Source organism: Rattus norvegicus, chromosome X, assembly GCF_036323735.1.
Source record: "Rattus norvegicus strain BN/NHsdMcwi chromosome X, GRCr8, whole genome shotgun sequence".
Classification (NCBI taxonomy): domain Eukaryota; kingdom Metazoa; phylum Chordata; class Mammalia; order Rodentia; family Muridae; genus Rattus; species Rattus norvegicus.
Window position 1 is genome coordinate 83,215,791 of NC_086039.1, and position 23,419 is coordinate 83,239,209.

Sequence of the window (23,419 nt, forward strand, 5' to 3'; positions counted from 1 at the left end):
TCCCAGCTGGGTCCTGGGAACCTCTTGATTTCCTAGCATCTGAGAACATTCTAGTGGCTACCTCCAGCTACCCATCCCCCACTGCAACATTTCTCTGTTCAATTTTCTGATTCACTGTACATCTCCTCTGTCTCCTCCCACACCTGATCCTGCCCCTGTTTTCTATCCCCTTCCTCTCTCTCTCCCAGATTTCTTCTTCCCTCTACCTCCCATCAAGCAGATCTCTGCCTAAATAAGTTTTCTGTTGCTATAACAGAATACCTGGGGAAAAAGAGTTCCTGAGACCAGATAACACTAAACAAAATTGTATCCCAGTTCTGAATTCTGGGAGGTCCATGTATGTAGTGGACTTGTGAAACTTCTGATGAGCATGCCATTTTGCAATCCACTTGAAGAAAACCAAACAGCAATTTGATTTGCTTTATATCAACTTACTTTCATTTTTAAAAAGTCAGGTTTCTTAACATGAGGATATATTCTCATTAAAAAGACCTTAATTTCTGTTAAGGAACACCTCACAATGTACCAAGACTAAAATGATAGATTTCAATTTTTGCAATAGATAATAAATAATTGTAGAAGGGGAATGCCATATTCAAACTATAACATTAACCCCTTAAACACTCACTTGTTCAGAATTCAGAGTCCCTCAAAATTGAACATTTACTCATTAATTTCTGCCATTTATCTCTTCATTTGTTGAGATGACATGATTTTTGTATAAACATTGTTTTGGTTGTCTATTCAACTCCACACTGTTACCCACACCCAGCACATCTCCCCTTTGCCCTTCCCCACTCCCTGCTTATATTATCTCTCTTACAGTAGTCTCCTTTACATTTTCCTATTACATGTCCCATTTCACTTTTTAAATGAAGAAAAACAAGAGCCAGGCAATTCCCTATAAAAGGTATCTAGGTATTCTTATTTTTTAGATTGAGTATATTATTGTTTTATACTGCATTTCTGACATAGAACATTATACATAGCAAATTGTCAGGTGCTCTCTGAAAGGTTTTGTTTGTTCTTTTGTTGAAACTGGTTCTTCACAGTTCCACAGTAAAATACACTGTATAAACAATCATTTTGAACTCCAAGTTATCAGTATCTTTGCACTATTCTTGTAGTAAAAGAAAGTGTTGATGAAATGACATTTGATGTTCTGCCACAGTATAATCACCTTTTCAATGGGTTTAGAATGCCAGTTCAGGCTGTCTTCATTATTTTTCTATAACAGTCAAAGCCTCTAGGCAACAATATATCAAGTCTCACAGTGCTGGTATTTAGAAAATGTATTAGTAACTTATGACTACACCGTAAGAGAAATCATATTGCTGAAATGAAAAGATTAAAATAAAAAGTTAAGCTTGGTATAATGACATACAGCTATAATCCAAGAATTCCAGGGTGCTGAGGTAAGAATGTCAAGAATGTGAGGCCTGCCAGGTTTACATAGTGTGTTCTAAGCCATCCTGTCTCCACAGTGAGATGTTGCCTTTTCTTTGAAGTACAAGAACATTTTTATTAAGCACTTAAATGAAAGCACCTATGGTAAACAAGCTGTTAATCTGAGCAGCTACCAGCAAAAGGAGAATGGAAGATACAGGTTAAAAAGAGTCAGATAACTGAACTGAGAACAGGACCCCCGTTGAAGGAATCAGAGAAAGAACTGGAAAGCTTGAAGGGGCTCGAGACCCCATATGAACAACAATGCCAAGCAACCAGAGCTTCCAGGGACTAAGCCACTACCTAAAGACTATACATGGACTGACCCTGGACTCTGACCTCATAGGTAGCATTTAATATCCTAGTAAGATCACCAGTGTAAGGGGAAGCCCTGGGTCCTGCTAAGACTGAACCCCCAGTGAACATGATTGTTGGGGGGAGGGCAGCAATGGGGGGAGGATGGGGAGGGGAACATCCATAAAGAAGGGGAGGGGGAGGGGTTAGGGGGATGTTGGCCCGGAAACCGGAAAAGGGAATAACACTCGAAATGTAAATAAGAAATACTCAAGTTAATAATAAATAAAAAAAAGAAGTAGAGCTCACCATCACTGGGGATCATATATCTAGGAGTATTTCCTCAAGCACACAGAAATGGCAGTCTAGAGAGGGGCAAGGTTACCTCTCACGCTAGTAGCTGAACTAGATACTATAAGAGAATTCAGAGGGTACTGAGGTTGAAGGAAACGCCAGTATCATGGGACAACCATCAGGGAGTGAAGAGGCCTTAGAGTGGAGCCAACCTGAGCCCAGGAGACAAGTTATTGTGTGTGTGCATACGCACGTGTGTGTGCGTGCTTGTGCACTATGGCAAGCTGTTTGGAGTCTAGAAGACAGTGAATCCCAGAAGTCTGATGCTGGACTTTACACTATTGTACTTTAGTTTTCCTTGATCTATTGTGATTGTTTCCTGTTCTTCCTTCTTAGACGATGGGAGAACTCGACTTATTTCTACTCTATAGGAGCCCACAGCTGAGTTTGAACTTTTGAAGAGACTTTGAAATTTTAGTGAAACTTTGCAGTTGTAAAGACTTGAAGTATTAGAGATTCTGAATATTCTAAAATAGAGAGGCTGAACTTTTTCTAAGTATTTGAATTTTGTAATAATGTGGTATGTACAAATGTCTGACATGTATTATATTGTGGTATTAATACAATGTCTGGCAGTGAACAAGAAAAAATTTAAAAAAAAGAGTCAGATATAAAAAGACAGACAATTCACTACATAGCAGAGATGAGAGATGTAGAAAAAATGTAACAGATCCCAATATATTGATGAAGCATCAAATGTTGAGAAAAGCAATATAAAGAATAAAGGACAAGATACTCTTTTGTGAATATTATTTGGCAGGTTGATGAACCTGTATGGCTGCAGTCCCTTAAACTACTGGAGACGGGTATTGTGGGAAGAAAAAAAAACATTATCTCATTAAAGTACTATTCTGCTTATATGTTCAACATGGATTCAGATAAGTGTACCTTTTTAGGGCAATCCCTTGGCCAGATGATTGAACTGGTTCTACATCAGTGTTAGATCTCCAACCAGGCATAACTGTAACATTTTCCTATTGAAGAGAGAACCTGCAAATAATTTAGGAATTAGACAAGGAACAAGAGCCTTCACATACTTCTGACATCTCTCACTTCTGGTAAATATGCTGCCAAGAGGCCCAAGGATACTTGTGGCCTTCAGCCAAGAAAGTAAATAGTCATTCTTCTCTGGGATGATTAACTACCTAGCTAATTTCTGCTTCCTTTTTTCATTATTCCTTACAGTAAAGTGGTGACCCTTATGACCATTAAAAATTTAGTTAGTGCCCCCCTCCCTCCTTTCCTCCCAGTCCTGCCCTTACAAATCCCTCCTCCTATTACCTCCACCCCTTTACAACAGAGAAAGGGAAAGCCCTTTTGGGTACCACTCCACCTTAGGAAATCCTGTCCCAGCAGTACTAAGCACCTCCTCTTTCACTGAGGCCAACCAAGCAGTCCAGTTAGTGGAATGGGATTCAATGGCACACAACTGAGTCAAAGGCAGCCACGCTCCAAACAAAGTTATAAAACACTGTGATAATACATAATGGAGGCAAAATCATCATATATAATTTTTCTATGTATGATTTTATGTTCATCACCAAAGGGAACCATAGGATAAACAACCACAATAATCATTTTTGTTGTGACATGCTAAGGGATTGTCTGGGTTTTATCAGACTAGGCAGCTACTTGGAAATTAGTTGGGAAATCTTTTGCAAAACCAAAGTTCAATCCTTAGTTGGGCTATTATAATGAAATGGGTATGCAAGAGAGATAGCTGATAAAATCCTACAATTTCTAGCATGACCAAATATTACCAGTGGCAAATTTCCTCTAAGCTGCAAGTTACAAAACTAGCCTACCTCAACGGGATGTCATGAAACATGAAGAAATGAAGATGTAATTTAAAGACAACAGTGTACCTCATAAAGAGTAACACTATTAATCTAAAAAAAATAGCCAAGTGATTGTTTTGGATTCTCATAGCTGAATGGATAAACAGAATGTGACAGTTATAGTACCTTCCAGAGGACCTATTGAAAAGAACCCAAAAGTATATCTATATTAGTGATTTTAGTTTTATAACTGGTAGGGAGGAAAGGATATGAAGAAGACATAAAGTTAAGTGATATTGAAATTATTAGTCCTAGGCAGAGAACCAGAAATCAGGACAGAGAATATTTTTTGATGTCCAAATCAAAGCTGATTAGAATCTCTTGATGGGCTCATAAGAGCATCTTTACATCGAGACTCTCCTTATTTGCTCCTTTGGAGATCTTGTCTTTTACAAATGTAAAATGATCCCACTCACGATAACAAACATTCACAAAAACGTTTAAGAATCGAATGGTATACATCTTCTTGCATGTTACAACTTTTATCTTCCCTTCCCATTATTTTCCCCTCAAATCTGCTTCATATTTCAAAACCATGTAAAAAGTATTATATATATATATATATATATTTCATTTCTAATTTGACATTGCAAGATAAAGTTTAGATGCCAGCCTAGTGGTAAATAAAATCTAAAGAATTGATGCAATTTGCAGAATAAATATGTTTATAAATTCATGTTAACTAACAACTGAGAAATAGTGACAAGCCAAGAAGGACAAATATGTTTTTTTACCAAATTAAATATAGAACTAATACTTTGATTATTGAATTTTTGGACACTGTCAACATCAGTGACATTCAAACTAGTTGGTAAGTAACAAACCAGTGTCTCTGTGTAACTCTCATGTGAATCATGCTGCTGTAATATTCCTAAACAATAAATAACCATTTGATTTCAAGGACACCATGGCGTTCTCAAGTAGCAATGCTTTTTTGGTGGAGTTTTCATTCATAGCAAATACTTTCATATCTGAAGGAGCTCACAGTGATGAATGTAGAAAACACTAAACTATGTGTCTGTGATTGCAGTCCAAAAATGCCATTTATAGAGGCCTAAGGCACAATAGCAACTTTTATGTCACAGAACATATGATTACTCTACCTACTTGCATCTTCACATATTACTCATTATGCAATTTAATGTTTAATGTTTTTTAATACATTACTTTGTAATGTGACCTGTCTGCCCATGCCTAATGACATACTATAACAAAAGAATGCTATTGACTGCATTTAAATTTACTTCTTTAGAAAAAAGAAATTTCTTCTCAGGGTAAAAATTTCAAGTAAAAATATTGAGAACTATGATATTACTCTTATTCTATGCTATGTGGTTTTACTAATAACAGGTACAGAAAATTTCATTTTTAATGTTTGGTAAGGGAAATCCAAGTGTCTTAATTAGGGTTTTCATTGCTGTGATAAATACCATAAGGAAAAAAGTAATTTTAGGAAGAAAGGAATTATGTGGCTTATACTTCCACATCACTGTTCATCATCCCAGGAAGTCAGAAAAGGAACTCAAATAGGGCAGGAACCTGGAGGCAGGAACTGATGCAGAGGCCATGGAAGAAGGGTGTTACTTAGTGATTTGTTCCTCATAGCATGCCCAGCATGCATTAAGGACTACCAGCCCACAATGGGCTGGGTCCTCTCCCATCAATCACTAACTAAGAAAATGCTTTTTCATAGGCAGGCATTATAAAGTTGATGTGAGAATGTATTGGGATGCTCACAGAAGTTATTAGTGATCAGCCACTTATGCCTGAAAATAGAGTGATGTTTTTAGCCTCTAGATACATGTGGTCCATTCAAAAAATATTCAACCCTTTTGTAGTAGCACTGAAGCTCCAAGACTTTAACAAAATGAGCACAAAAATACTCAAATGAATTTTATAGATACTGAATTTTAAATATTGCAAAAACTTTATAGTACAATTAAGTCTTGTTTTAAACACTTAAAATGTTTGTAATATCTATGTATATAGCATGCTATATTGTATTGTATTGTATGATATATATATATACATATCATACAAGAGTGTGAGTATCCAAACATAGATTAAGAGCTTCAGGTATACCAGTGTCTCATAGTAATGCACAAATGCACATACACAAATATACATGCACATGCCTTTCCCAATAATGTGTAAAACCTCGGTTTGTCTAACAAATGTCAGATCTCGGGAAAATGCCTTACAGGTCTGCCTACTACCTGATCTTATGGAGACATTTTGTTAATTGAGGTTCCTTCCTCTTATATAACATCCAATTGTCTAATCTTCCTATAAACTCTCCAGCAAACCAAGTAGCTTCCAAAGCTACATAGACTTCCAATGTAGCTCTTGCTTGTCTCATAGGGATTGAGGTTGAGCCTTTATTACTAAAGACACTTAGGGCACAGACTTTGATGATTTGAGCTAGATCTCAACTGCAAGCCTTTCTTTCCGTCTAGCCTCCATGGTACCAGAAAATAATATGCAAGCTGTCAAGGCAGAGAAGCAACTAAACAGTACTATCCAGCTGAAATGTCTGTGAACCATAACAATATCTAGCCCGGCATGAAACCACTATAGGTTTAATAAATGGCATTCACATGCCAGTGGCAAACAACTGCTGTATAATTGTATGTGAGGCCCACTTAAGAAGATGGAAAGCATGTCTACTACTGGAAATCTACAAGCTTCCTAAAGACAGTGGTGTCATGAACATTAGAAATGAATCTACTTCTATGACTTTTCTAGACCAGCATCATTTATTATTACATTCTAAAGCTCATCATCACATTCACAGAATAAATGTGGCTACCACCTCTTTTCAGAGGAATCATGCTTTTTATGGCAAAGAAAAAACAGTGGACATAATGCAGAAAACAATAGATCATGGGTGCCCAGCTCAAGTGGATACATCTGTATTATCTCTCCATCTATGACTCAGGGAACATTGCAGAAGAAGGAGACAGAAATGTTATAACAAACAGAATGCTAGGAAGTGTGTGCTTGTGTGAAAGAGTGATTGGGGTGTGTGTAGAAACAGTTTCTTCTATGAGTAGCTACATAAACAAATTGGAAATATTAATAACAATTGAGTTGTTTACACTCCTTGGTTTCCATACTATATAATGGATTGCAGGTAAATAATGACTTCCAGCAAAAGGAGAATAAGCCTATTCCATTGGAGAGGTCACAAGGATGAAACTGTCCAATTCAAAATGATCAGCCTTGAAACTGTATATACAAAAGCCTCAAAAACAGACACAAAAATATGTATTTATGTATTTGTATATATAGAGAGTCTCTTAATCTCTGCAAAATGTCTGGCTGTGGGTCTCTGTATTTTTTTCTCATTTGCCGATAGAAAAAGCTTTTCTGATGATAGCTGATGAATATAGCTGAATGATATTTTGCAACCCCATAAGAATAACAATACCAACCAACCAGAGCTTCCAGGAACTAAACCACCATCCAAAGAATACACATGACACCAGCTGCGCATGTAGCAAAAGATGGCATTGTTGGGCATCAATGGGGTGTGGGGACCTGTGGTCCTACCAAGGCTCAATGCTCCAGTGTAGGAGAATGTTAAGACAGGAAGGTAGGAAGGAGTGAGTGGGTGGATAGAGAAGCACCATTCTAGAAGCAGGGGGAAGGGGAATGGAATAAGGGGTTTATGGATGGGAAACCAGGAAAAGAGATAACATTTGAAATGTAAATAAAAAGAAATATCCAAAAAAAGAAGCCATTTTCTTGTTACTTTTTTTATTTTTTAAGAACAGTAGCTTTTAGCTTTACTCTAGATCCCTGGGCTATCCAGTTTCTAGTTCTTGGTCACCTAAGTAGTGTCAATCTTGTAGAGCAGGCATTAAGTAAAATTAGATATTGGATTGGTACTTCCACAAACTATGTGCCACTACTATTATAGCATATCTCACAGGCAGAATATCATCATTCTTTTAAGAAACAAGTCCTAAAGTCTATTGGGTCTTTGTAGAAACAAAATATTTGACTACTAGTCAGTTAGCCATGATGTAATATGACCTGTACTTAAAGAACTGTGTTAATCTAATTCATGAAATCATATTGTCAGAATATATTACATCTCACCACCTCATCATCAAATAGAATCCTTGTGTGTTTGTTGTGTGTGTGTGTGTGTGTGTGTGTGTGTGTGTGTGTGCATGTGTGTGAGTAATCCATCTATAGATTGGTTCATATATATGATTAGACTTAGTCATGTAAAAATATATATGTAAATTACACAAAGAAACTCTCATTTGCATGCCCCCTGTGATGGTTAATTCCAGTTGTCAACTTGGAAAAAACATGAAGTCAGCTGAGAAAGGACTCTTGATGAGGTGGTCTGTGGGCATGTTTAGGAGTCCTTTAGTAGGGTTAATTGGGGTGTAATGGCCCACACTTAATGTAGCCAGCACTATTGCAGGGCCTGGGTCTAGAACTGAACAAAAAGAGGAACAGCTAGTCACAAGCATGTGTTGATTTCTGCTTCCTAACTCTGGATACAGTGTAGCTAACCTACCAGGTTCTTCCTTCTGTGACTTCCCTGTCAGGATGGACTATAACATGAAACTGGGAACCCTTTCTTTTATACGTTATTTTTGTTGTAATATTGTATCACAGCAACATGAAATAAAAAAACTGTGACACCTTCACAACTCCTTTTCTCTCACTATGGGAAAATCTTATACTTATTTGGCAAAGGAAGAAAAGATATTCCCCTTATTTTGTTGTTGTTGTGCTTTCAATTCATCGATGTGTGAATACATATAGGTGTGGGAGCATGGAGTTTGAACCCAGGAGATCTTCAGAAATCTGTCTACCCAAGTCTTTGCAAAACTGAGCTCGATTAACCTGGAGCTCATCAAGTAGACTGATCAACAACCTCCAGATATCCCTTTGTCCCTGCCTCTACAGCACTGGGAATATAAGAACACAACCACAGCCAACATTTTGATGGGATTTGGATATCAAAGTCATATCCTTATTTGATCTCAGGAGATGGTTCAATGACTAAGAATGCTTGCTCTTTTGACAGAGGACATTGACTTTTTTTTTTGTCTAACACACATTTGAAGCTCAGAACAGCATAAAACTAAAGCTCCAGGGAAACTGATGATTTCCTTAGGCTGCTATGGACACTCAAACACATGAAAATATACACATACATTTAACAAAAATAAAATACTTTAGAAGTTATTTTACTTTTTGTGGTGGGTTGAATATGCTTTGCCTATAGGAAGTGGCACTATTAAGAGCTGTTGCACTATTGTAGGAGGTGTGGTCTGTTAGAGGAAGTATATCACTGTAAGAGTGGGTGTTGAGGTCTCTATGTTCAAGCTCTGACCACTCCGGAAAGAGAGCCTCCTCCTGTCTGCCTTTCCAAAATATAGAACTCTTGGCTCTTCCAGCACCATATGTTCCTGGATGCTCCGTTCTTCTCACTATGATGATAATGGACTGAACCTCTGAAACTGTAAGTGAACCCCAATGAAATGTTTTCTTCTGTAAGAATTGCTGTAGATACAGTGTCACTTCACAACAATGAAACCCTAACTAATACAGAAATTGGTACCTAGGCTCTTGCTGTGATAGGCTTGATAATGCTTTTGTTCAGAGGAATTTGGGGACATTGGAAAGCAGTAGAATGCTTTAAGTGGGACTTAATGGGTTATACTAGTAGAAGCATGGAAGACAATTGTGCTGAGGGTAATTTAAACTGCAGGAGACCTTATCCAGAGGTTTCAGAGCAGCAGGCTTTTCATAGGTGGCCTTCTTTTGATATTTTAATGAAGAATGTGGCTGCCTTTTGCCCTTCTCTGAAGAGTCTGCCTATGGTTTATATGAAGAGGTTCAGATTTATTACATTGAAAAAGAAAGTGCACCATAGACTTTGTCCTCTGATTTACTCTCATGAAGAATGTTTTGATTAGGATTAGCAAACAAAGAAAAAATGTATAGTTCAAAGAGTGAAAGAGAAACAGGAAGTGGAATGAAGCTAAATTCTATGTTCAAGCATATTAATGTAATTAAAAGAGTGATGACCTGAGTGGTCCTACCTAGCTAAGTTTAAGCTTTATTATGACCTGATTATTGTCTTCATTTGGACTTTTAATCTGTGATGAACAGCAATCCAGAAATAAAGGGTATACCTATGATCCAAATCTTGAGGCTTAATGGCCATGTTTATAATAATTTTGTGAAAAGCAATTAAAGTAAAGCTTAGGTCCAGCCATGATGGTACATGCCTTTAATTCAAAGAGAAAGAGGCAAGCAGATATCTGAGTTCAAGGCTAGCCTGTTCCAGATAAAGAAAAGCTTATGTCCAGGTGTGGTGGTATGCAACTTAATGCTAGCACTCAAGAGACAGAGGCATGCAGATCTCTAACTTCAAGTCAGTCTACAGAGTAAGTTAGAGGACAGGCAAGATTAGACAGGGAAGGAATTGGAAAACAGAAAACTGGTGATGATGTAATAGAACAAAGGGAGGGGCATGTTCCAACCACAGCAAATGGTGCAACTCAGCAATTTCAGCCATATGTCTCTGTCTTTATAGTCACAAGAAGAAGGGGTTACTGGAACAGCTGATGCTGGTTAGCTGGAGGTAAGAAATTAGCAATGATTAAGAAGAGATCAGCATCACTAAGGTAAAATCTTCTGGTGTTTTCTGAGAGCATAAATAAGCTGTGTTCTAGAGATATATATTATGCTGGCAATTAGACTTGGTAATATGTAAGAATCACCCAAGTAGTATTGGTTTTGAAGGCATGAAGGAGTCATGAAGAGCAGCTGAGGCTTGGCACTGTGAGAGGCCAGGAAAAGCCATTGATGAAAGCACAGCAGCAGTTGTAAGGCCACCGACTGAAGGAGTCATTTGACCAAGTTAAGGCTTGACACTCTGAAGGAAGCCTATGAGAGGCTATTGGCGATTCCTAGATGCAGCAGAAGATGCCAGCATACTGGGGATGACAGTACTATAGGATGACCACCAAGAAGAGCAACAGCAATGGGAGTCAACCAGACCCTGAGCTACCCTTTTTCCACACCGGGAGGAGCTTGAGCATAGAGACCTCAATATCCACCACCACAGTGACACACTTCCTCTATCAAGGCCACACCTCTTCTAATGATACAACATCTTGGAATGCTACTTCCCAATGGGCAAGCATATTCAAACTACCACATTCTACTCCTAGGCTTGTTCAAATACATGAGCCTATGGAGGCCATACATTACCATAGCATAATGCAAAATACATTTAGTCCATCTTCAAAATTTATCATAGTCTCAATAATGTTTAAAATTACAAAGTCCAAAGTCTTTTTTGAGATTAGTGCACTCACTTAAATGTAATCAGCTATAAAATAAAAAATAAAAATCATCACAAACTTACAACATCATATATATTACTGGATCAAAGAAAGATAGAAAATCAGCTGGTCAAACTCCAAAGTCTGATCTGTATATCTTATGTCTAACACCCTTTCGGTTTGTTCACTGCAAAACAATTCTTTTCTTGGGTTGGTTCTACTTTCTATTGGTAGCTGTCTTCAGCAGATATCCCATGGCTCTGGTATCTAATATCTTGGGGTATCCAGGGAAACTTCAACTTTACAACTTCTTGTTCCAATGTCTAAGATCCACACATGATCTTCTGGGCTCCTCCAAAGGGTTTGGGTCACTTTTCTAGCTCTGCCCTCTGTAGTACTCTAGACTCTGGCTGATTCTACTCCACTGCTGCAGCTTTTTTTGTTAATCATCCCATGGTTTTAATATCTTTAATAGTCTGGGGTATGCCACTGTAGCTAGGCTTCACCAATAGCCTTTCATAGGCTCTCTTCATGGTGGCAATCCTCAATTTTGTTGAATGACCCCATTGGCATTCTTCTGGCTGCCTTTGGGTAAAGATGTAGAACTTATGACTCTTCCAGTACCATGTCTGCCTGGAAGCCATCATGATTCCTGTCACCATTATAATGGGCTAAGCCTCTGAAACTGTAAGCCAATTCCAATCATATATATATATATATATATATATATATATATATATATATATATATATATATATATATTTCTTACAAGAGTTACCTTGGTCTTCCTCCCTCCATTCCGTCCAACACACCCATATTTCCTTTTTTTTCAAACGCGTGATCTCTTTTTAATTATTGTTACATACATATATGTACATATGGTTATTCCTAAATGAGTGAATCTACCCTGTTCACTGCATATAATGTTGCTTGTATGTACATTTTCAGGGATGACAACTTTACAAAGCAAGTTCTTACTAATTGTGCAATCCTCCTAACTCAACTGTCTAATTTACAGTTTTTTTTTTTTAGGCTAAGTAAGTTTTACATAAAAGTATACAGTCTTGGCAGTATAGCAGTTTTCTCAGACATCCCTAAAAACAGGAAAATTTTGCCAATGAGAGTAAGTTGCAATTTTACCTAGTTTTGTACTTTGAATGGAAAGAAAGTGATCATATATGGAATTATACATCAATATAGCAGGTAATTTGGTCAGATGTTCAAGAACATAGCATGAGATTGGAACGTTGGCATACATGAAATTTGAGGAAAAGTTATATGGTAATCCACTCTGTATAGAAAAACATAGGAAGAACTTAGGCAAGAAGGCACAGCCATAATGCTGGCACATGTGCTGCTAATAGTTCCTCCCAGAGCCAACCTAGAATCTGCTGGCAAGGCTAGCGACCACTGACATCGGATCAGGCAATGAAGCAAGACAGTGAAAAGCAGTTACCACCACCATCTAGCTAATTGAGAGCCAATTATATGGAAAGAGGGGTGTATAAATGTTTGCCTAGTTCCTGCAATAAATGAGTCTGCCTTTGTCACTTGTCAAAGTCCCAGATCTGTGTAATTGATTCTGTGTCTTCTTACCATGACTGCTATGTGTCTTGGTCATCATAGAAAACAATAAAAAGTCATAAAAATAAACCTATCTGTCTCAGTTAGGGTTTCCATTTCTGTGAAGAGACACTATGACAAAGGAAATACTTATAATGGACAAAATTTTATTGGAGTTTTCTTACAGTTTCAGAGGCTTAGTTTACTACTGTTAGGGCAAGAACCATGGCAACATCCAGGCAGACATGGTGCTGAAGGAGCCAAGAATTCTATATCTTGATTTGAAAGCAGCCAGAGAGAGATTAGAATTCCATACTGGATGGAGCTTGAGCCTACCCTCATAGTGACAAACTTCCTCCACCAAGGTAACACCTACTCCAAAAGGCTGTATCTTCTGATAGTCTCATTCCCTACGGGCCAAGCATTCAAACACATGAATATATAGGGGCAATGGCTATTGAAACAACCACATTGTTCTATGAAAATTAACACCAAAGAATGTTCTTGCCAGAGGAGAATTTTAGTAAATATATGAGAATAATGTACAAAACTAGAATTCACTCATTCTATGAATATTTGTTGATATCATTAAACCTATTTCTTCAGCTATTCTTTCTTTCATCCAATGAAACATCCTTATGAACAAGGTTGTCATAATATTATGAATGGGAATAATGTAAAGGCTTAAAAATTTCAGACTATCTAAGACCGGAGTCCCTAAATATGTGAGCAACAGTCTCTAAAATTACCTCTTAGGGGTGGGAGAGAGAGCTCACTGCCAAGACAGGTGGGAACTCCTCAGACTGCAGAGCAGAAGAGACCACCAACACTGCCCACCCCCGCCCACATCCCTGGCCAAGAGGAAACTGTATACGGCCTCTGGGTTCCCTCGGATAAGGGTACAGGAGCAGGAAATCCTCTGCATCTGAGACACCACCGGAACCTGAAGGGGCCGACCGGATAAACAGTTCTCTGCACCCAAATCCCATGGGAGGGAGAGCTAAACCTTCAGAGAGGCAGACATGCCTGGGAAACCAGAAGAGTCTACACTCGGCCCACATCTCTGACTCCAGAGGAAACACCAAACGCCATCTGGAACCCTGGTGCACGGAAGCTCCCGGAAAAGGTGGCACAGATCTTCCTGGTTGCTGCTGCCACGGAGAGCTCATAAGCAACATCTCACAAGGAAACTTGAGCCTCGGGACCGCAGGTAGGACGAACTTTTCTGCAGTAAACAACCTACCTGGTGAACTCAAGACACAGGCCCACAGGAAGAGCTGAAGACCTGAAGATAGAAAAAACTACACTCCCAAAAGCAGAACACTCTGTCCCCATAAATGACTGAAAGAAAACAGGAAAATAGGTCTACAACACTCCTGACACACAGGCTTATAGGACAGTCTAGCTACTGTCAGAAGTAGCAGAACAAAGTAACACTAGAGATAATATGATGGCGAGAGGCAAGCGCAGGAACCCAAGCAACAGAAACCAAGACTACATGGCATCATCGGAGCCCAATTCTCCCACCAAAACAAACACAGAATATCCAAACACACCAGAAAAGCAAGATCTAGTTTCAAAATCATATTTGATATTGATGCTGGAGGACTTCAAGAAAGGCATGAAAAACTCCCATAGAGAAACACAGGAAAACATAAATAAACAAGTAGAAGCCTACAGAGAGGAATCGCAAAAATCCCTGAAAGAATTCCAGGAAAACACAATCAAACAATTGAAGGAATTAAAAATGGAAATAGAAGCAATCAAGAAAGAACACATGGAAACAACCCTGGATATAGAAAACCAAAGGAAGAGAAAAAGAGCCATAGATACAAGAATCACCAAGAGAATACAAGAGATAGAAGAGAGAAACTCAGGAGCAGAAGATTCCATAGAAATCATCGACTCAACAGTCAAAGATAATGTAAAACGGAAAAAGCTACTGGTTCAAAACATACAGGAAATCCAGGACTCAATGAGAAGATCAAACCTAAGGATAATAGGTATAGAAGAGAGTGAAGACTCCCAGCTCAAAGGACAAGTAAATATCTTCAACAAATCATAGAAGAAAACTTCCCTAACCTAAAAAAAAAAAAAAGAGATACCCATAGGCATACAAGAAGCCTACAGAACTCCAAATAGATTGGACCAGAAAAGAAACACCTTCCAACACATAATAGTCAAAACACCAAATGCACAAAATAAAGAAAGAATATTAAAAGCAGTAAGGGAAAAAGGTCAAATAACATATAAACGCAGACCTATCAGAATCACACCAGACTTTTCGCCAGAGACTATGAAAGTCAGAAGATCATGGACAGATGTCATACAGACCCTAAGAGAACAAAAATGCCAGCCCATGTTACTGTATCCTGCAAAATTCTCAATTAACATAGATGGAGAAACCAAGATATTCCATGACAAAACCAAATTTACACAATATCTTTCTACAAATCCAGCACTACAAAGGATAATAAATGGTAAAGCCCAACATAAGGAGGCAAGCTATAACCTAGAAGAAGCAAGAAACTAATCATCTTGGCAACAAAACAAAGAAGAAAAGCACACAAACATAACCTCATATCCAAATATGAATATAACAGGAGGCAATAATCACTATTCCTTAATATCTCTCAACATCAATGGCCTCAACTCCCCAATAAAAAGACATTGATTAACAAACTGGATACGCAATGAGGACCCTGCATTCTGCTGCCTACAGGAAACATACCTCAGAGATAAAGACAGACACTACCTCAAAGTGAAAGGCTGGAAAACAACTTTCCAAGCAAATGGTCAGAAGAAGCAAGCTGGAGTAGGCATTCTAATATCAAACAAAATCAATTTTCAACTAAAGGTCATTAAAAAAGATAAGGAAGGACACTTCATATTCATCAAAGGAAAAATCCACCAAGATGAACTCTCAATCCTAAATATCTATGCCCCAAATACAAGGGCATCTACATACATAAAAGAAACCTTACTAATGCTCAAAACACACATTGCACCTCACACAATAATAGTAGGAGATTTCAACACCCCACTCTCATCAATGGACAGATCATGGAAACAGAAATTAAACAGAGACGTAGACAGACTAAGAGAAGTCATGAACCAAATGGACTTAACAGATATTTATAGAACATTCTATCCTAAAGCAAAAGGATATACCTTCTTCTCAGCTCCTCATGGTACTTTCTCCAAAATTGACCATATAATTGGTCAAAAAACGGGCCTCAACAGGTACAGAAAGATAGAAATAATCCCATGCGTGCTATCAGACCACCACGGCCTAAAGCTGGTCTTCAATAACAATAAGGGAAGAACGCCCACATATATGTGGAAGTTGAACAATGTTCTACTCAACGATAACCTGGTCAAGGAAGAAATAAAGAAAGAAATTAAAGACTTCTTAGAATTTAATGAAAATGAAGGTAGAACATACCCAAACTTATGGGACACAATGAAAGCCATGCTAAGAGGAAAACTCTTGGTTTCTGTTGCTTGGGTTCCTGCGCTTGCCTCTCGCCATCAGATTATCTCTAGTGTTACTTTGTTCTGCTATTTCTGACAGTGGCTAGACTGTCCTATAAGCCTGTGTGTCAGGAGTGCTGTAGACCTGTTTTCCTCTCTTTCAGTCAGTTATGGGGACAGAGTGTTCTGCTTTCGGGCGTGTAGTTTTTCCTCTCTATAGGTCTTCAGCTGTTCCTGTGGGCCTGTGTCTTGAGTTCACCAGGCAGCTTTCTTGCAGCAGAAAATTTGGTCTTACCTGTGGTCCTGAGGCTCAAGTTCGCTCGTGGGGTGCTGCCCACGGGCTCTCTGCAGCGGCAGCAACCAGGAAGACCTGTGCCGCCCCTTCCGGGAGCTGCAGTGCACCAGGGTTCCAGATGGTCTTTGGCTTTTTCCTCTGGCGTCCGAGATGTGTGTGCAGGGAGCAGTCTCTTCTGGTTTCCCAGGCTTGTCTGCCTCTCTGAAGGTTTAGCTTTCCCTCCAACGGGATTTGGGTGCAGAGAACTGTATATCCGGTCTGTTTCCTTCAGGTTCTGGCGGTGTCTCAGGCAGGGGTCCTGCCGCTCCTGGGCCCTCCGCCACGGGAGTCCAGAGGCCTTATAGAGTTTCAAGAGGAAAACTCATAGCTCTGAGTACCTGCAGAAAGAAACAGGAGAGAGCATATGTCAGCAGCTTGACAACACACATAAAAGCTCTAGAACAAAAAGAAGCAAATACAACCAGGAGGATTAGAAGACAGGAAATAGTCAAACTCAGAGCTGAAATCATCCAAGTAGAAACAAAAAGGACCATACAAAGAAAGATGGAGCTCTACCGAACTACTTCTATGAAGCCACAATTACTCTTATACCTAAACCACACAAAGATCCAACAAAAGAAGAGAACTTCAGACCAATTTCCCTTATGAATATCAACGCAAAAATACTCAATATAATTCTGGCAAACCGAATCCAAGAGCACATCAAAACAATCATCCACCATGATCGAGTAGGCTACATCCCAGGCATGCAGGGATGGTTTAATATAAGGAAAACCATCAACGTGATCCATTCTATAAACCAACTGAAAGAACAAAACCACATGATCATTTCATTAGATGCTGAGAAAGCATTTGACAAAATTGAACACCCCTTCATGATAAAAGTCCTGGAAAGAATAGGAATTCAAGGCCCTTACTTAAACATAGTAAAAGCCATATACAGCAAACCAGTTGCTAACATTAAACTAAATGGAGAGAAACTTGAAGCAATCCACTAAAATCAGGGACTAAACAAGGCTGCCCACTCTCTCCCTACTTATGCAATATAGTTCTTGAAGTTCTAGCCAGAATAATCAGACAACAAAAGGAGGTCAAGGGGACTCAGATTGGTAAAGAAGAAGTCAAAATATCACTATTTGCAGATGATATGATAGTATATTTAAGTGATCCCAAAAGTTCCACCAGAGAACTACTAAAGCTGATAAACAACTTCAGCAAAGGGGATGGGTATAAAATTAACTCAAATAAATCAGTAGCCTTCCTCTACACAAAACAGAAAGAAGCCGAGAAAGAAATTATGGAAACAACACCCTTCATAATAGACCCAAATAATATAAAGTACCTCGGTGTGACTTTAACCAAGCAAGTAAAAGATCTGTACAATAAGAACTTCAAGACTCTGAAGAACGAAATTGAAGAAGACCTCAGAAGATGGAAAGATCTCCCATGCTCATGGATTGGCAAGATTAATATATTAAAAATTAGAAATTGAAGAAGACCTCAGAAGATGGAAAGATCTCCCATGCTCATGGATTGGCAGGATTAATATATTAAAAATGGCCATTTTACCAAAAGCGAGGTACAGATTCAATGCAATCCCCATCAAAATACCAATCCAATTCTTCAAAGAGTTAGACAGAACAATTTGCAAATTCATCTGGAATAACAAAAAACCCAGGATAGCTAAAACTATCCTCAACAATAAAAGGACTTCAGGGGGAATCACTATCCCTGAACTCAAGCAGTATTACAGAGCAATAGTGATAAAAACTGCATGGTATTGGCACAGAGACAGACAGATGGACCAATGGAATAGAATTGAAGACCAAGAAATGAACCCACACACATATGGGCATTTCAGTTTTGACAAAGGAGCCAAAACCGTCAAATGGAAAAAAGATAGCATTTTCAGCAAATGGTGCTGGTTCAACTGGAGAGCAACATGTAGAAGAATGCAGATCGATCCATGCTTATCACCCTGTACAAAGCTTATGTCCAAGTGGATCAAGGACCTCCACATCAAACCAGACACATTCAAACTAATAGAAGAAAAACTAGGGCAGCATCTCGAACACATGGGCACTGGAGAAAATTTCCTGAACAAAACACCAATGGCTTATGCTCTAAGATCAAGAATCGACAAATGGGATCTCATAAAACTGCAAAGCTTCTGTAAGGCAAAGGACACTGTGCTTAGGACAAAACGGCAACCAACAGATTGGGAAAAGATCTTTACCAATCCTACAACAGATAGAGGGCTTATATCCAAAATATATAAAGAACTCAAGAAGTTAGACCGCAGGGAGACAAATAACCCTATTAAAAAATGGGGTTCAGAGCTAAACAAAGAATTCACAGCTGAGGAATGCCAAATGGCTGAAAAACACCTAAAGAAATGTTCAACATCCTTAGTCGTAAGGGAAATGAAAATCAAAACAACCCTGAGATTTCACCTCACACCAGTGAAAATGGCTAAGATCAAGAACTCAGTTGACAGCAGATGCTGGTGAGGATGGGGATAAAGAGGAACACTCCTCCATTGTTGGTGGGATTGCAGACTGGTACAACCATTCTGGAAATCAGTCTGGAGGTTCCTCAGAAAATTGGACATTGAACTACCTGAGGATCCAGCTACACCACTCTTGGGCATATACCCAAAAGATGCCCCAACATATAAAAAAGACACGTGCTCCACTATGTTCATCCCAGCCTTATTTATAATAGCCAGAACCTGGAAAGAACCCAGATGCCCTTCAACAGAGGAATGGATACAGAAAATGTGGTACATCTACACAATGGAATATTACTCAGCTATCAAAATGACTTTACGAAATTCGTAGGCAAATGGTTGGACCTGGAAAATATCATCCTGAGTGAGGTAACCCAGTCACAGAAAAACACACATGGTATGCACTCATTGATAAGTGGCTATTAACCCAAATGCTTGAATTACCCTAGATGCCTAGAACACATGAAACTCAAGAAGGATGATCAAAATGTGAATGCTTCACTCCTTCTTTAAAAGGGGAACAAGAATACCCTTGGCAGGGAATAGAAAGGCAAAGATTAAAACAGACACAGAAGGAACACCCATTCAGAGCCTGCCCCACATGTGGCCCATAAATATACAGCCATCCAATTAGACAAGATGGATGAAGCAAAGAAGTGCAGGCCGACAGGAGCCGGATGTAGATCTCTCCTGAGAGACACAGCCAGAATACAGCAAATACAGAGGCGAATGCCAGCAGCAAACCACTGAACGGAGAATAGGACCCCCGTTGTAGGAATCAGAAAAAAAAACTGGAAGAGCTTAAAGGGGCTCAAGACCCCATATGAACAACAATGCCAAGCAACCAGAGCTTCCAGGGACTAAGCCACTACCTAAAGTCTATACATGGACTGACCCTGGACTCTGACCTCATAGGTAGCAATGAATATCCTAGTAAGAGCACCTGTGGAAGGGGAAACCCTGGGTCCTTCTAAGACTGAACCCCCAGTGACCTAGATTGTTGGGGGGAGGGCCTCAATGGGGGGAGGATGGGGAGGGGAACACCCATAAAGAAGGGGAGGGGGAGGGATTAGGGGGATGTTTGCCCGGAAACCGGGAAAGGGAATAACACTCGAAATGTAAATAAGAAATACTCAAGTTAATAAAAAAAAAACCCTCAGGTGACAGCAAATGCTGTCAAGGATGTGGAGAAAGAGGAGCACTCCTCCATTGTTGGTGGGATTGCAGACTGGTACAACCGTTCTGGAAATCAGTCTGGAGCTTCCTCAGAAAATTGGACATTGAACTGCCTGAGGATCCAGCTATACCACTCTTGGGCATATACCCAAAAGATGCCCCAACATATAAAAAAAGAAACGTGCTCCACTATGTTCATAGCAGCCTCATTTCTAATAGCCAGAAGCTGGAAAGAACCCAGATGACCTCCAACAGAGGAATGGATACAGAAAATGTGGTACATCTACAAAATGGAATATTACTCTGCTATCAAAAACAATGCCTTTATGAAATTCATAGACAAATGGTTGGAACTGGAAAATATCATCCTGAGTGAGGTAACCCAATCACAGAAAAACACACATGGTATGCACTCATTGATAAGTGGCTATTAGCCCAAATGCTTGAATTACCCTAGATGCACAGAACACATGAAACTCAAGACGGATGATCAAAATGTGAATGCTTCACTCCTTCTTTAAGAGGGGAACAAGAATACCCTTTGCAGGGAATAGAGAGGCAAAGATTAAAACAGACACAGAAGGAACACCCATTCAGAGCCTGCCCCACATCTGGCTCATAAATATACAGCCACCCAATTAGACAAGATGGATGAAGCAAAGAAGTGCAGGCCGACAGGAGCCGGATGTGGCTCTCTCCTGAGAGACACAGCCAGAATGCCGAAAATACAGAAGCGAATGCCAGCACAAACCACTGAACTGAGAATAGGACCCCCGTTAAAGGAATCAGAGAAAGAACTGAAAGAGCTTGAAGGGGCTCGAGACCCCTTATGAACAACAATGCCAAGCAACTAGAGCTTCCAGGGACTAAGCCACTACCTAGAGACTATACATGGACTGTCCCTGGACTCTGACCTCAGAGGTAGCATTGAATATCCTAGTAAGATCACCAGTAGAAGGGGAAGCCCTGGGTCCTGCTAAGACTGAACCCCTAGTGAACGTGATTGTTGATGTTTCCGGAAACCGGGAAAGGGAATAACATTTGAAATGTAAATAAGAAATACTCAAGTTAATAATTAAAAAAAATTACCTCTTAGGTTGTTAGTAGCAAATTAAACACATATTCAACCTCTACCTACCATGGAACTAAATAGGTTTTCAACTTTATTAAATCAACTATTCAGGTTACAATATGACTCCAGTATTTCTGTCCAAAATATCATAATTGATCTGACAGTATTTCTTAAGTAGCTGGCATCACAGCATTGCATACAACATTGATTCTTATAAAGGGTGTCACTTGACACCAAAATGAAGACACACCCATCTTATCATTTTCCCCACAATCCTGAAGCATTCATCTTGAATTTATGATATAATAGTCTTTTGATTACTTAGTCAACATATAAACCAAGCAGAAACATATTACAGGGCTAGAGCTAGCATCTTCTAAAGCTCTGTAGTTTGTGCATTAGTGTTAATCTTATGATCTTGTTTCTTCTGTAACAATATCATGGGTTTCAAAATTAAGAAACTAATAATAGTTATCATTATATAAATTCAACCACTAGCAAATATTTTCTTCATCATTCTTCAGATTCATACTTGGCTTAACTAGTCACCTTAAGAACAAAGAGAGGAAGTTGTCCATCAGGACACAACACACTACTGCATTGAACATGAAGTTAAATTTTTATTTAGCTACTTTGAATTAGTCTAACCTCTGTGCATGAGCATCAAACAAAGAAGAGAGTGATATTCTGACCAAGGTGTTTGATCCTTACAACAACATTGAAGTTGATTTACTACTTCAAAATGGAGAAGAAAAATATTATGCCTGTAATATAGAAAATTAGAAATAGACTTACCTAAGGACCCAGAAATACCGCTCTTGAGAATATATCCCAAAGATGCCCCACCATGCCACAGGGTCATATGTTGAACAATGTTCATAGTGGCCTTATTTATGATAGCCAGAAGCTGGAAACAACCCAGATGTCCCATGACAGAAGAATGAATACAGAAAATGTAGTTCATTTACACAATGGAATACTACTCACCTATTAAGAACAAGAACATCCTGAGTTTTGCAGGCAAATGAATGGAACTAGAAAATGGCATCCTGAGAGAGATAACTCGGACACAAAAGGACATGCACTCACTAATAAGTGGTTATGAGCCAATGGAACAAAATACAGAATACCCAAGATACAGTCCACAGAACTCAAAAAGTTCAACAAGCTAAAGAGCCAAAATGAGGATGCCCCAGTTCCACTTGGGAGGGGGAAGAAAACAACCACAAGTGAGGAGGGAGGGACAGGGGAGGGAAAGAGGAAGGGGGTTAGGGAAGAGGGGAACATGATCTGGTATTGGGTAGGGGAAAAGGATTGAAGCCCTGTGGGCCAGCAGGAAGAAGGGAAACAGGTGACCTCAGGAGGAATGTTGGGAGGACCATATAGAATGTACCAGAGACCTGGGAAGTGAGAGACTCTTAGGACTCAAAGGGGAACCCTAGTTGATATGCTATATGGTGGGGAGAAGGAACTTATTGAACCTACCTCCAAGGGCATCAAGTGAGAGATGGGGTTGCTATCCCACAGTCAAAACTATGACCCATAATTCTTCCTGTTTGAAAGAAATGCCGGGATGGAAATGGAGAAGAGGCTGAGGAAAAGATGTCCAGCAACAGGCGCAAAGTGGGGTCCAACTCAAAGGGACACCATTACTGAGACTAAGGGGCATTCACAAAAAGGGGCCTGTCATGACTGCCTTCCGAAAGACCCAAGAAGCAGCTGAAAGAGTCAAATATAAATATTTGCACCGAACCAATGAACAGAAGCTGCTGACCCCTCTGGTTGAATTAGGGAAAGCTGGAGGAAGATGAGGAATAGGGCAACCATGCAGGAGGACCAGCAGTCTCTATTAACCTGGACTCCCAAGATCTCTCAGACACTAGATCACCAACCAGGCAGCATTAACGAGCTGATATGAGGCCTCCAACACATATAAAGCAGAAGACTCCTGGGTCTGGGTTCAGTCAGAGAAGATGCACCTAACCCTCAAAAGACTGGAGGCCCCAGGAAGTTTAGAGGTCTGGTAGGGTGGGAACATTCTTGCAGAGATGGGGTGGGGAGTGTGGGGGGAGG

The 23,419-nt window shown here is 39.4% G+C and overlaps 1 long non-coding RNA gene across 1 annotated transcript in view; it reads left to right on the forward strand.

Moving 5' to 3' along the window:
• The first annotated feature begins 9,281 nt into the window (after positions 1–9,281).
• The window catches only part of LOC120099283 (uncharacterized), a 30,089-nt gene continuing 15,951 nt past the window's right edge, over positions 9,282–23,419 (forward strand). The window contains exons 1-2 of the long non-coding RNA XR_005498352.1: positions 9,282–9,423; positions 10,504–10,551. This is a non-coding gene — a long non-coding RNA (uncharacterized LOC120099283). The remainder of the gene's footprint in view (positions 9,424–10,503; positions 10,552–23,419) is intronic.